This window comes from Dreissena polymorpha, chromosome 14 (genome assembly GCF_020536995.1).
Source record: "Dreissena polymorpha isolate Duluth1 chromosome 14, UMN_Dpol_1.0, whole genome shotgun sequence".
Lineage (NCBI taxonomy): Eukaryota > Metazoa > Mollusca > Bivalvia > Myida > Dreissenidae > Dreissena > Dreissena polymorpha.
In genome coordinates this window covers 71,483,207-71,499,881 of record NC_068368.1, presented here as the reverse complement: position 1 = coordinate 71,499,881, position 16,675 = coordinate 71,483,207, and positions in this window count along the sequence as shown.

Genomic DNA, 16,675 nt, shown 5'->3' with positions numbered 1-16,675 from the left:
GTATCATCTCAACTTAAATCTTTGCCTTTGTTCCCGTTCGGAACGTAGGCTGATGACCAGCTTACTCTATGCGTTTCTGGTTGTATATCTCCAGCTGCCCAAAGTACTTTCTTATCAGCTTGGCATCTGCATCCAGTCGGCGCCAGCTGTTTTTGGCCGCTTTTTCTTCCCCTCCCTTCCGGTTTTCCAATTAAGATTGTGGTATCATACATATGTATTTCAAATAGCCCATTATAAGGGGAATAGCAGTTGGCTGTTACAGATAAAACGTAAGATTATTGTTAGAAATGCGCTATCTCCGTTAAAATTAATCGTTCAAATACGGCATTCTGTAAACATCGGATAGCGTCTGTTTATTAAAGGCTAAAAAATATACAAGTTAAGATAATTGCAATTCGTTATGTCTTTAAAAACATCGACACAGAGAAGTCGTTTTTGCGTTCATCGTTAACACACCACAAAAAGTTCAATTTATTCAAGCATATATTGTAATCATTCCAGTAAGAATGTTCTACAATCATATATTTGTTTTTTACTCTGTTTCAGTCTAAAATGTCCAAGCAATCACCACCAGCTTTGTTATTACGATAACACGTATGGCGGGTGTAGGTATAAGGTTTAATATCTAGACTATCTTCTAGTACTTCATCGTAAATTAAAAAGATACACAATTTATAAATGTGATTATTTATGTCATAATTGTTTTTTTACACGTGATTTATGAGATTGATCATGTAATTTCATTCGCGTGCATGCCGGAATACTAAGTGTGAAGACTGAAAAACAATCTCTGTAACCGTTCGAACGTGTAGTTGCATTGGCTTCCACGTCTTAAATCCCTATACAAATCGATGTAGCACGTGTTCTTTGAACATATATGTATGACAAATAATTATATCATGCATAACGCTCAAGAGAAAACGTGTTCGATACGTCTTATGCATCAGAATTTAACTTATACTAAACGTTTTGCGCAATTTAAATAGGAAAACGACATGTATTTTTTTCCGAATGCAGTGTATTACTTGACTAAGTTTTCAACTTCAAAAAGTTTTTAAACATCACAACTTGTATGGTAAATTCTTTTTTTTCAATACATTTCATTTCGTGATTGCATCTACATACAATATGAATAATACCAATATTGTTTTGCATTCAGATATAAGAAAACGGCAACACAAATACATGTAATCCATCCAACACATATCAAAAGTTATTTGTAATAGTAGTCATCGATGACAAAGCATATAGGTTAGTGAAGTATCTTGGTTGAATCACAATTACATGTAGTAGTTTTGTGTTCAAAAATACATATACAAATACATAAAGTAATAAAAAAACTAGTGTGTATAGACAAATTAGAATGTGTAAATTATGATAACAGATGAGAAAGGCATAAGGACACATTACTATGTGCATATAGGTTTATTTTATAATCGTAGGCCCTATATTTAATTTTATTTGGTTAAGCTTTAGTTAGTAATTGTAAAAAGTACTTAAAACTACAACAATCATCAAATTTTAATTCTAAGTTTCAATTCTAAGATACATGTGTAAGACAATATCATTACACAATTGTCATTCACTGCTAAAGGATTCTAAATTATTTTTTGAAATTGATATTTTTTTGAAGTTTCATATTCTTAATTAATGGATCTCTTTGCTCCTGTTATGATTGGAATACATTTATTCATTTTACGCTTGTACAGGTATAGCTTAACAAACACAATAACATTATTCATGGCTTCAGCAAATGAATATCAAAGTAGTAGGATTGTCATGTTAATGAAAGGAAAAGATTAATAATTGCTTTAGATATTTGACACTCTTAGAATACATGTTCTAAATGTTCCGCACTTTGTTTGCAAAATGACCATAATGGATCATCAGTAATATTCATTTTTACTCAAAAGACTTTTTCTTCCAAGTATCCTGTGAATTAACCTATATTGGAACCACTGAGCCTTTACATCATTGGTTGTTAAAAAGGGTAGCTTAAATAAGCAGTTCCATTCTTTTTCATTAATTATGGTATTGAGTTTTGTGCACCATTTTGGTTTAACTGATTGTTGTTCATTGTTTTTATTAAGAATGGTGTATAGTCTTTCCGAACCAGATTCTTATTTCAGTACAAGTTGAAATAATGATGGTTAAAGGGTTTGATAATTTGTTGGGTTGGGCAATATTGAATATTTTTTCAAACATTTATCTATTGCTCTTGTCACCCCTGTATAATGAATGAAATTTATGTTTAAATTATACTTTCTATTTAAGTCATCACGCGAGATAAAGGTTCCATTTTTGAATATATCACCTATACAACGAATTCAAGCTTGGAACCATGACTTAAAGAAAAAACATTTTCCTATCAATATATTTGGATTATAAAAAAGTGGATAATACAAAAATTCGTCTGTGTTTACTTCTAATTTACCATAATAAAGTGAGAAGCTGTTTAAAACATCAACCAAAAAGGGTTTGAAATTCTGTTAGATATATTTAAAGCATAATGATAACTGCAATTAAAATAGTTCATATGTATCAAAATAAAGTTTTGAGATATCTATCCTATTTCCCCTAAAGGATTGAATTTTGAGTAACCATGTAAGTTTCAATGCTGCAATAAATGCATCCAGATTGATTATTTTTAAGCATCCTTCACTATAATCCTTTACTTTTGTTGAAAACTTTATTTTACTATGCCCATCCCAAATAAAACAAACTCAGAATAGAATATTTTATAGAGTTCAGAATGGTATTTGGTGGGTTAGGTATTGATATGAACAAGTGATTGAATCAGGACACAATAAGTGTTTTCCCAAAAACAATCTTTCCAATTGGTGATAAAATTCTTCTTTTCCAGTTTTTCAGAAGTTTTTACATTAAGACCTGAAATATATGCAAAATCCTGTATAACAGTAAGAGTTCCATTTAAGGATTGTTCAGTACCGTCTAATAAAATTGTAGTATCGTCTGCAAACTGGGACATTTGTGTTCAGTTCCATTAATGGTTACACATTTTATAGTCTTGTTATCTCTAAATACAAGCGACACAACTTCAGCGCAGAGGATGAAAATATAACATGAGAGGGGATCTCCTTGTCTGCAAACTCTTTCAATATAGGTAAATTGTATGGTAAATTCTTGCGAATAAAATGATAATCATTGAAGTATTTGTCCTTGATCTAAATTTATGAAATTATAGAAACGTTCGTAAGTAAAGTATCCAGGTATATTTAAAAAAAATGGAACTGGAAAAGTATGGTCAAGATCAAAGAATTATAAACAATGCCAATTAACAAATAAATAAATCATGAACACCTTGTATCACCGAATGTCTACCGAATAAGGGAACACCAGATTATAGTTTTACATATCCAAGCCGTAATTATTGCCGACATACCCTTAAATTGAATTAAAGGGCTGCAACCGCGCATGTTCTGCTGTTATTTAAGGTAAAAATTACAATGTTCTGTATATGGATTGCTTAATTGATTGTTCTATATCTTTTTATAAGGATTATAGTAGAAGCATATGCATTTGTATAATAAAAACGTAAAATATATCCCATAATCGTTTAAATAGATTTTTGAAAGTTGATAGTTCACGACACTTTCACACCAAAGTTATGTGTTCAGTATTCGATTCGCGCGTCTTTGAGCATCCATGTGTTTATTTTCAACCTTGAGACACACTAGATACACTTTATTGAAATCATTTTAGAAGTGTGGTTGTTCTTCGAGTTGTTCTGATAAAGTTCAGCTAATCCTTACATCGGCTTTAAACCTGAATGCTTAGATTCAAGCGTTCTAATGCGGTGATTATAAGTTTAATCATCTTACGTATACGGTTTGTGTGCTGCTATTATAGTAGTGGAAAAGAAAAAAATGTCTCTCGCGGCGTCTGGCGTTTGTTTGTGATTTATATACATGTATATGTTGTTATTTTACTTCCATACTTCAAGTATCAGCCTGCATATATTTCGGCTAAGTAATATATTTCTATTTAACTGTATTTGGACATCTGAAGGCTTATTCATATTTGATCATGTCATTATTCTGCGAAACAAATATTTAAATAATGATTCAATTTTAATAATTGAAATATTTATATATATCTGATATTAGGATAATAAGTGCAATGAATAACTTACTATTGATAGCAAAATGTCTCTGGTTTATATTTTATTATTCAAGCAGGCGATCTTAGTATAACGATATACATTAACGCCCATCGTTTACTAGCTAATAACAGTGCATGCGGATTTATATACAAATTGGGCGCTTAACGTCGCATTAGTCTTTAATTCTTCACAATCAAGCGAAAACTTCGTATAATATAAGAAGACTTGTAAAATGATACGTAGGTCGATATAACGCGTTATTTGACTGATAAGAAATAAAGCAATGACGTTTTTATAGTAATGTCGTAAATCGAATCATTTAATATACACCTAGTCACAAAAAGCTCTTTTTACTCTAAACATTCAAAGCGAAATTGATAAATATAATCTCATAGATATGATTAAGTATAGCTGAAACAATCCCTTTCCTTACTAAAAGGTCAAGCAGAACGCTATCTTTATTTGCACAACCACACAACTATGTGTTTGTGGATTATTTATAGCTTTTGATAAACATGCTTCTTTAAATCAATATGCCTTCTTCCTCAATTTGGTCTTTTGCTGTGCACATAGATGTCTTGCCACAAATTACTTTCGTGTATATTTCAATTGTTAAGATCGTTGGTTAGTGTTTATTTGAATGTAATTACGTATACAAATATACTAATATCAATTATAACAATTTAAACCAGTAGAGTGTGTGTATACTTGCATGAAGCGTTCATTTTATTAAAAAACAACGCATCCATACCCATACACATTAAATATCTCTATGCACATTTAATATTTACTATGTTGTAACATCATCTAAATAAGTAGTTATACAATATTCTTGAATGCTCATTCATAAAATAAACACAATCATACCAATGAGGTTACCAACAACCCTCGTATATGGTATTAACATGAAGGTTTTCCATGTAATATCATTCCGCTGTAATAGTTTTAACCTTTATTAAAAGGCATACTCTAAGTCCCTTGCCCTTAAAAACACAAACAAATGAAGCTTTATAATACGATATGAAAACACAAGACTGCGACGAAGAAAACAAATAAACGGAGAAAAGCTAAGGGTATATTCGTGTGGACAAAAATTGTGCAGCACTGTTAAATTCGACGGAGGTTCCTCAGTTCTTCATACAGAAAAGCTGCAATAGGCGATGTAGAGCTGCGTTAGAAAAATCACCGTCGATCTAGACGTACACATGAAATTGTATAACCAACCATAGGAAAGCCGTGCATTCAAACGTTGAAAAGGGAGAAACCTGTGGGCAAGATGATATAACGCAGGAACATTTATTGCACGGCGTAATAACTCTAGCCCACTCACTGTCCAGTTTATATATGTGAATGCTGAGCAGCGCATTTTTTTCCAGCCAAAATAAGAATAGGAAAATTGACCAGATTTTTCAAAACTGTTGGAATAAAAGGAAGGACGGTCCAAAGAATTACAAAGGCATTAATAAACATGCAGCAACATTTTTATAAAACAAAAGTATGGTAAAGATCCTACTTGACCACTGTAAACGCCAATTCAAGAAGCCTTAAACAGATTGCAAGGCAGTTAATTACCGACTAGGCTTCATGATGACGAGTTTCACTCCTCGATTATGTCTTTATTTCGGCGGATTATTCAACAAGATGCTATAATTTACGTAGTTATTGCCTTTATCAATGTAATGTGGACAACAACGTGTAACTTTCTCCACGAGATGTCTCGAATAATTGTTCTAAAAATGTAACGATGTTTTTTCAGTATATCAGGTATCCTTATGTAGTCATATGATTATGTATTGTTAAATTATGAAGTATGATTAGTGTGTGTTTAATGTAAATTAATGTACCGTCAAAATATAATTTACAAATTACAAATAATCGAACGACTTAGCTCAAACGACTGTTCAGCAATATAAATATAATTTATATGTGATGTTTTGTATGCTGACAGAAACCCAAAATCATCGTGTAAAAAACGTTTAATTAGATGGTGACAAGAAAAATCACTTCCAAACTCTTTGTTCACTCCAGACAGTCATAAATAACATGATATGAATTATATGATACACATCGCCATGAATTATGATTTATGATCTACGAACGACTACTGTCTCTTTAAGAACGTTAAACACGGACGCAATCGTTATTCGCACTACTTATCAAATGCTTGTTTTATCCCCAGCCTTTGATAAACATTCTACTTAAATCCGTGTTTGACATGTTCTTTTTGAATAAACATAGATATCACACACAAGAAGAAAGTGTTTGTCTTTTTTTCTATTTCAAATCTTCGATCGTCGATTTGGTTTGTATATGAATTAATATCTCTACTTTCAATAACACCTATGAGGAAACAAGAACAATTAGAAACAAAAATACATATGAACTTTTTCAACCAGTGTAAAAAAATAATTTATTTATACATGTATACATTTATAACAAGGAAAACATGAATCTTTTGCAAAAGCATGCATGATACGACTATTGTATTCTCAAACAACGCTTTTAAAAGTATTTTACATAAGTATATCCATACAAAGATAACGTTCATATGGGATACTGCATATACATTAAATATTACACTTCATAAAAAAGGAGTTGCATGCACATAACCAAATATTTAATTTTACTACATGTATGTTTGCCCATTAATCAATTAAAGCCAATAATTAAAAAAAAAAATACTTTCGTAAAATTAGATAATGAAATGAAAAACTGTAACAAAAATGCATGAATTCTGTTTTATATCGTACCGCAGTTAGATGGGTTCAACGTTCGCTGTGTTTTGAGTCGAAATCTTGAAAGAGCATACGATCACTTCTAACTAGGACTAAAAACCGGTTGGAGCAAAAAACGCGTGTATTTTTGCTTTAGGTCAAAATATACACAAATATTTTCTTAACAAATTCAATGTTAAAGCAAAAACTTCACCAAATAAAGCCAAACGTTTGCTCATAAAGAATCTCACAAAAATACATTTTATTAAAGAGCGTTCCAGGCCGCTATGATGAAAACAAAAAGATAAATCATGCGATATGTAAGAAAGAGCTCTATGCGAATCAAAGTTCACAGTTATGCAACAATCTTTTCATCTGCTAATGTCCAGTCGATGAAAGTTTTCCGTCGACTGTCAAAGTTTCGTGTATTCTCCAACCTTCAAGCCAAACAGTAAATTTGTAGTAAACACCAATGTTTTTTCTACGACATACACAAATAAATATTCAAAAATAAATTAATGGCCGAGATTTTGTATTTAAATAAATACTGTTCATTTTTCTAGAGAGTATTTATAACATATTATGATAGTTAATATACTGTTACATATAATTCCCCCCGCGTCTTCACAACCGAAGCCACATCTGCTAGCGCTTCCAACCGTAACTGTGGGTAGAATTGTAACGTCTATTACATCGCAGACAAAATGGTGTAAGCTGTAATGGTTTAGGTCAGGATTATCACTTAAACCGTAATGGTGCCTTGAATAGTTGTATATCACGCCATCTACAAAATACTCTTCTCTCATTGGCTGTTTGACGTCACATGCTTACCCCATATAGTCTATATGGTGTCAGTAGACTATATGGGGCAGACTATATGGTGCATAAGAAACTATATGGGACAGTAGAAACATTCAAATTTGTTAATTTGATGAGATGAGAATGAAATTAGTTCATGGCGTGATATAATCGTTACAGGGTTAGTTACTGACCCGATACGGGATATACGGTTCTGTGGAAAACCATATCGGGGCGAGACCGAATCGGGTCAGTAACTAACGTTGTAACTATTATTCCTGGGCACATTTACATTTATTTATGTATACAGTTATTTTGCGGCGTAGACCATTTTACAATCACAAGAAAGTTAATAATAACAAAACGATTGTTCCTTATAGAAATACCGTGAAAGACCAGAAATATACAAGGACTAAATTGCACTAAAAACATAACTGTCATTGCCGTGTATATTGACTACTAGCGAGAGTTGTCAAGAAAATATTGGATTCAGTTTACCTTATAGCAGTCTGAAAAAAGATTGTTTGCAAATCAAAATAGAAAACTCATGTTGGCTTGAGGAAATCAATATGTATATTTTTATACAGCAACTTTCACTTGTAATCAATCAAAGAACTTCAATCTGTATCATATCAGAATGTCATTTGATAATTAGTGTATTCCTTTACCTGAGTAAACTGTTTAAAAAAGTACTCTTGCCTCATGTCGTTTAAAACTCTTTTAAAGTATATGAATATAATATAAGTTTAAGGTCTTTCTATGAATAAAACTTTACATTTATCGTTAAGTAGTAATCGAAATTGTCATATATTTTTTTACAAATGAATCCAAAGATACTAATTCAAGACAGTAATAATTGGCAATGCGTACCTCAACTTGCGATGCTTCCGTCAGTAATTCACTAAAGATATTTCGCATTAATACTAATTTGCCAAGATTCTGTAGCCGAAATAACTTAAGGCCTACGTGTCTTTCGTTCTTAATGCGCAATCATGACACCGGCAAATATTCAAATCCCACTATAGTGGCACATGTTATATTAATAATTAGTTATATCAGCCAAATCAAAGACGCCAAAAGTATCACTAGTATTCAAATAAAAAATGATCAAATATTTACGTCGTAACACCAAGTAGTTATTTAAACGTGTTTATAATTCAATCAAGCATATAATATGATGTTGAATATGATATAAGTAAATTCTTAATTAACAAAACGGACAGTAATTATATTCTATGTATTATGGGTAACAGTACTGCCGCGCTTTTATAATGATTATTAAAGTTACTTGACAAATATATACTTTGTCGAAAAAGAGAAAATTATCATTGGTGTAACATGTTTGTATATTTGGGGAATAATGTTGTAATGTAACGGTTTATAATGGGTATATTTCAGTAAAATGTATATGCAATGTATTTTATTATTATGAGTTTATTTTGTGAAAGGATAATAGATATATTTCAGTAATATGTAACGAACAGAAAAATATAAGAATCGTGACTCGCAAAATGCATATAAACAATTAGTAGGTACATTAAGCGGGAAGAAGCGACATTCCGATGCGTAAAAATATAAGAATCGTGACACGCAAAATGCTTATAAACAATTAGTAGGTACATTAAGCGGGAAGAAGCGACATTCCGATGCGTTTTCCAGGTGTGAATACAAATTGGAGATGTCAAATTAACGGGAGACCCGCGAGTACAGAGGCGTAAAATCCGGCGGGACGATTTGTCATCTGTCTATGAACGCCAAGATGCACACGTTTGACGCCCATTACTTGATGACAGGCGTGGGTCACGAATTAGGCGAGTACGTAACGAAATTGGTATAAATACCTCGTCAAAATATACTGAAAGGGACCCATTCGGGTCATTCGGGAGTCGGCGGTTAGAGATTTGTCACGTCTTCTTGACGTGGTGGCCATGTCGGCCACCGCGCCGTAAAATTGTATTTCATGAACATTAGCAAGCGTTGTGTTAGAAAATATTCAACAGAAATAAATCTCGATGAAAACAGAAATGAACTTTGGTTGTTACTGTGTATTATCAACGAACAACGTGTAATTACGTGACACAGTACATTTAATGGTGCGTAGTGCCAGGATGAACCAGAAGTGCCACTTATTTTAACGGCCAACAGGAAAAAAACCAACGCGACATGGAAAACGGTCAGTGTTTTCATAAAGTATGGCAAACAGGGGTTTATTTCAAATTTTATCAAGTAAGAAATAAAAAGTAAAAGGCGTCATGACGACGAAATTTTGAAGAATAGTTTTAAAGAATTTTACGTAGTTAAGTGTTAAAGAAATAATTAATCATGTACGGAGAAATTATGCAAATATCAAAATCAATACAGTTTTTCATTAATCAGTATTTTTTCTAAAAATATCGGTAAATTGAGAATAAAATAAATGAATAAGAAAGTATTTCAAATTTACATAATTTTTATGAATTATAAAAATACTGAAATTAGAGACGCACAAATAATTGGGAGTATTTAAAGAATTTTCTATATTTTTTCATTATTAGAATAGATAATTATGTACGGACACATTTTTGCATAATATAAATACATATGTAATGGATGGCATTTTTTTAATTTTTGATATTTTTGCAAGTTTTCATGAAATTAGAACGTATGAGAAAATGAGCATATCTGAAAAATGTTTCATTAATTTGACATTATAGGAATACGGATATATGAGGCGTGTACATTTTTATAATTAAGGATTTTTGAAGGCAGTCTAATATTTTGGTATTATATTAAAGGAACTTATAAGGTCGGAATTAACATTAGAGAGTATCCGATTTTGACGTCATTTGATATAAGATATGAAATAGAAACCTGCACATAAATGGGAATTTAGAGACGTACACCAAAAATCAGTATACTTGACTATGGTTTCATGCATTCATAGAATACATAAAATCAGGAGGGTAAACACATTTATAAGAGAAATATGTTGAGTGCGAATATGAATAGGGCAGACACTTAAAAAAATATATATTATGTAAATATGTATATACGAATTTTTGTTATTGCAAATATATGTAGGATATCGGTAATATTGAAGGTCTTGAGTAATTTTAAGTAAGAATTTAATGCGATCTGACGCGTATAGCGCAGTTAAAATATAACGATATGTACGCATTAAATTTCTAATATAACTGTTTAAGGGTTACAATTATATTTTATGAGCATGGCTGACTGATCAGCGTTCGGACATACCGAGCCCGAGGTTCTGATAACATTAGCGTCCTCATGAGTAAGAGAATTTATCCCTGTGCCATCGAAGCAAATTACGCTATGGACAGAAGATGCGATGTCGCATAATAATTATTTGAGTTGTTCAATTAGGAGCAAAGACCTGAATTTTGAAGTATACCGATACGTGTTCTTATATTATGAATGCATATATATAAAAGTCTGCCTTGTCATATTTGCGCATTTTACAAGTGCACAGGTCAATCATGTCAATAAATCTATGCCAAACGGCAAAACTTTAGTAGTAAAGATGAGGTTTATGAAATCATGATATGAACAGTTACGTCTATCATTACCCATTACTCTAGGACAATAAAGTGGCGCGCGCCTGTCAAAAATTTACTGGCTGCACGTGCGTAAAATGACAAAATACCAAATAGTCGAAATAGTAATCATATGATGCCTAAGGCGGTACACAGGTCATATTAAGTAAATGGCTTGTCAGATGTCAAACTGTCATGTACTTATCCGAAGTATGTTTTGAGGAATTGACTTATATTTTTCGTTGTAAAGAATTTATTTTTTTGAATAAGATATCACAGTAAGTTGTCATGACGATATTTAACAATAACTAAGGGGATATTTATAAATGTTTGCCATGATTTTGAACAACTGATACTTGTATCATCACAACGCAGATGAAAGATCGAGATTTGAAGACAACGCCGAAGAAGAGCGACTTCGCGAGACAACGCCTTCCACAACGAATAGAAGAAACAAACAACATGATTAGGATGGAACATCACGGCGTTTACTCTCAAAGTGAATACCTGGTTCTATCGCTAAAAGAAGACCAACGCCAGAAGATTTCTAAGGACAACAAGTGACGCAACACTGGACACAATACTTGTGACGTTAAACACTATAGAGTAGATGCAGCCGTTCAACTGTTTGACGTGCGTATATAACGCATTTGGAATGATACTTCCGAGGCCTAAGACATCAAGGAGAACACTGCTATAGTTAATACCTCGTGAGCATTATGGCCAATAGAAGATCTTAATGTCCCGAGAGAAACGAAGACGCTGGGACCATCAACAAACGTTCAAACGACAACGAAAACAACAACGACGATGAATACAACAGAAACGACAATCGACGACGCAAGTTAAACATCGGAAAGCAGAGCTGAATCAACAAACGCATTCCAATCGCCACGGACGAACCTACAATCGGCTTATCTTCATGACGGCGGCAATGACTTCAATGAAACATCGTATTCGCCGCGAGCTACAACTTCAAGACAACATGGACGACACCAGATGTACAGATGGCCAACGATCAACAGATGATGTTCTACACAACATTTTGATTGACATTTAAATTGTATAACAATTACTAATGTTATTTATTTCAGCAGAGACGCTTGTCAAGGAAATCTTATTGTTATCCGCATATTCTCCATCATTTGTGTGTGTTTATATGAATCTAGTTTGTTATAATGGGTATATTTCAGTAAAATGTATATGCAATGTTTTTTATTATTATGAGTTTATTTTATGAAAGGATAATAGATATATTTCAGTAATATGTAACGAACAGAAAAATATAAGAATCGTGACTCGCAAAATGCATATAAACAATTAGTAGGTACATTAAGCGGGAAGAAGCGACATTCCGATGCGTAAAAATATAAGAATCGTGACTCGCAAAATGCATATCAACAATTAGTAGTTACATTAAGCGGGAAGAAGCGACATTCCGATGCGTTTTCCAGGCGTGAATACAAATTGGAGATGTCAAATTAAAGTACAGAGGCGTAAAATCCGGCGGGACGATATGTCATCTGTCTATGAACGCCAAGATGCACACGTTTGACGCCCATTACTTGATGACAGGCGTGCGTCACGAATTAAGCGAGTACGTAACGAAATTTGTATAAATACCTCGTCAAAATATACTGAAAGGGACCCATTCGGGCCATTCGGGAGTCGGCGGTTAGAGATTTGTCACGTCTTCTTGACGTGGTGGCCATGTCGGCCACCGCGCCGTAAAATTGTATTTCATGAACATTAGCAAGCGTTGAGTTCGAAAATATTCAACAGAAATAAATCTCGATGAAAACAGAAATGAACTTTGGTTGTTACTGTGTATTATCAACGAACAACGTGTAATTACGTGACAATGTCGATAAAACCATGTTATCTTATAGCCTCGATAACATCCATACTTGAAATTGTGTCTGATAGGTTTTGACCCTTTAAATTAAAACTTCCTACTTGATAAGTGGTTTTAACTGCGGATGAACGTTTCACACGTTCAAATATTATAGTTATGCATATCATAAATATTGAACATCCATTAACTATGTTCAAGCGTGTTTGACTTGTTTTTGCTGATTGTGTTCTTATTGTGAGTCCAGATAAAACAAGCATTGGAAACATGAAGTCATTCTTTGGATTTATGTTTCTGTTATGCGGTATAGAAGGTAACCTTTTTCTTTTTATTTGTATTGCATCTTTACTAAATTGATTCATGCTTGCTTAGTATATGGATAGGCGTTTTCTTGAATAGCAATAGTTATTTTTATTCTTATTCAGTTGTTTCATCTTTTTATTTTAATGATCATCCACAAACAAAACGGATATCGTCTAATAGATTTTCATTGCAGATTTAGGATTTACAAATTTTTTTTGATGAAAATTGTATACCATTTCTAATGGTTTAATTTTCCATCAAGATTAAATTCTTACTCAACTGAATATAAAATCGCTGTTTTTTATTTCACATGAATGCATCAAATTAAAAACTGTTTTTAAAAACACTCATTAAATAGAAAAAATTCACTGTACACCATGCAATATAATTTATGTGTGACAATTACGCATATCCGAATCTATGGAGAGTTGAAATCAACATTAAAAAGACTTGTCGACTTGGTTGGTAAACTGTCTTTTTCTAACGCCAATTAATTATGTCATTAGTTCGTGCTACAGTATTAAATTATGTTTTATGTGTGTCCTATTGAAGTTTATTGTATGTGTGTCGTATACTATGGTACCCAATATACGTCAATAACGCAGGTGTAATACAATGTGGCAGTGAAACTGTGTGCTTTATAACGATACTTAAAGCGAGTAACCATGCAATGTGCATGTGTATAGTGGTCATAATGTGCCCTTATAAGTAATAGACAACATAGAAAAAAAGAAGTCTCACACATAGGACATTGCATGTACGATATAAATGTGCCAACATCATATTCAGCTGTAAGTCGACGAAAACAAAGGGGATTATAAACTTTGTTTTGGTATCAAATACTTCCATACATTAGACTATAACAACGATGTTAGAAATTCCTTACATAATTGTTCAATGTAACGCTCCATCCGTTTAAATTATGTAATATACATTATTGCCTTACTATGCGTTAAATTAAATACATGTTAATTTTCATTTCTTTGTTTTAAAGTTCATAACATTTACGCCAAACCATATGACTTAATACTAGTTCGCAAGCATATTGATTACACATACATCATTTTATGATTATACTCCAACAACTATGTAATAAGGGTTTAAACTAGAAGAATTAACATGAAACCTCATAGGTAACAATATTTTTTAAACGAAGGTATTGTACACAAAAATAACCTCTTATGACACTAATTGCATTGTCTTGGCTTGGTCTTACTTTTTAAAGGGAACATAATTTGTATTGAATAAGCATTTATATGATTAATAATATTATTAAAAAATATATTGTTTTATTACAATAACTTCATAAATTGCGTATACAATAATCAAAGGTATAAATCATCTGAAAATTCCTCGATAGCACGTATTTATGAAACCATTATAAGACTAAGATAAGTAAAGTCAGTAGTTATATTAGTTTTGTTTATATATTTCATAGGTAAACAAGTAGCAAAATTGCAAAAAAAGAAATTGTTTGAACTGTTATATTTATTTCGTCGCCTGAAAAAAAGATCAAAAATTACAAAAGCGGTTATCGGTGTATGCTTAAGTTCTCTAGCACTTCGGTCATAATCAAACCATATAGTGTTATTTTTAAATATCCACTATCACATCATAAATTATACAAACGAGATCAGGAAGCGACCCAGTTATCCCAGGCGCCGGGATATTCAATTTTGAAAATGTTGACAAAAGGCGTTGTGTTATAGACTATTTGAATTGTGTTGACGATGTGGAGTATAAAATATCGTAAAAATGAGTGTTGATTATGGTAAGCATGACTGGAAATATATATATTCGTTTGCATTAACCGATAGGCCCAATAAAGTAAGTTAATAAGTGGTGTTCAGCTTTACCAAAATGCTTGCACACAATGGTGCAGTTCATTGTTTGTCAAGACAAACGCATCTCATTTAACGTCTTATTGCAACTACTTATCGAACCAAAAATAAAATATATCAGATACCGCACTTAAAAGATTGTAATACATTATGTGTAAATTAGTTATTTATGCAGATTATACGTATACTGTTTCCAAACTAAAATGTTGAGATATCTATTATTTAATGCCATACTATACCTTCAAAGTACATCAAAAGCTATGATCATGCTTTCATCATTATTCTACTGCTATTGACACAATGGTTGTTATGTTAAACATAAGTTTTTCCGTTAGCATTGGTATATACGAAGTATTCGGGGAAAATTATACATATCTTAATGGCATTTAATCTAAATACTCTATAAGCTGTAGCGTATTTTGAAATACTAATTGATGGATGTATCAAATCTTCCAGATGAAACAGTAACTGTTTTAGGATAGATAAAAGTTTACATTGTTGTATGTAAATTAATGTGTTAACGGCATTGGATAGTCTGAGTTTAAGATTGGTAATCTGATTCAATTTGGATGAAAGTTGTTATAAATATTTTAATGCACAATATACAAACCACCTAATTCAATTACAGTGTGCTGGCCTTATTTTTATTATTTGACTGACTTGGCATCGGTGTTCGACCCCAATATAGTACAAGGTAGTTTTTATATTTAGTGACAGTTATTCTAAATTGAGCGGGACGTAAACGGAATTTATCTTTGTAAGGATTGAAATACGTGTCACAAAGAACATATGAAAGAACACTAACAATATTTATTTCAATTTTACATCTCGTTTAAAAGTATACGATATCGATAAAGGTTGTCAACGCATTCATTAACAAGTATGTAGTTAAGCTTCCCAATAAGTTGCCTAGCGGATAACATTTAAATTAGATTTTTATGTTAGAAAAGATGAATGTATGCGAGTGCCTTTAGGTTTTTAATTACAGATCGTGACAAGATTAAATAGTAACTTGGTGTTGGTCTTCGTTTTTGATGACAAAATTCACGTACATGTATAAGACATATAAGATAGATGTGAATGTCCATCTATTCTGTTAACAAATAAGTTTGACCTCATCAACGTGACAATAATGAACCTCGATTTATGTAATAATTATAATGGCTTACATGCAGTTAAGCCCAACTACATTGGTTACTCAAGTAGAGGATCATGTCATGCAACAGAATCTACATAATTTGTCATGTCCCGGAAGTTAAATAGTTGATAAATATGCTATTGACACGGAAGCCTTGTGTAAACAACTAATTTAATTACTAATAACTAGTCTCCTAGTTTGTGCATATGTGTTATTGTGCGACACTATTAAAATAAGTACAGCCGCACGTACTGGAAATCATCGAAGAAGTTTACGCCAGCATATAAGATAAAGTCATACATGCAAATGTACTGATGCATTGTTTTTTTATTATGCATGTACGTTCGTTATTTAAGTCCAATAAGTGTCGCGG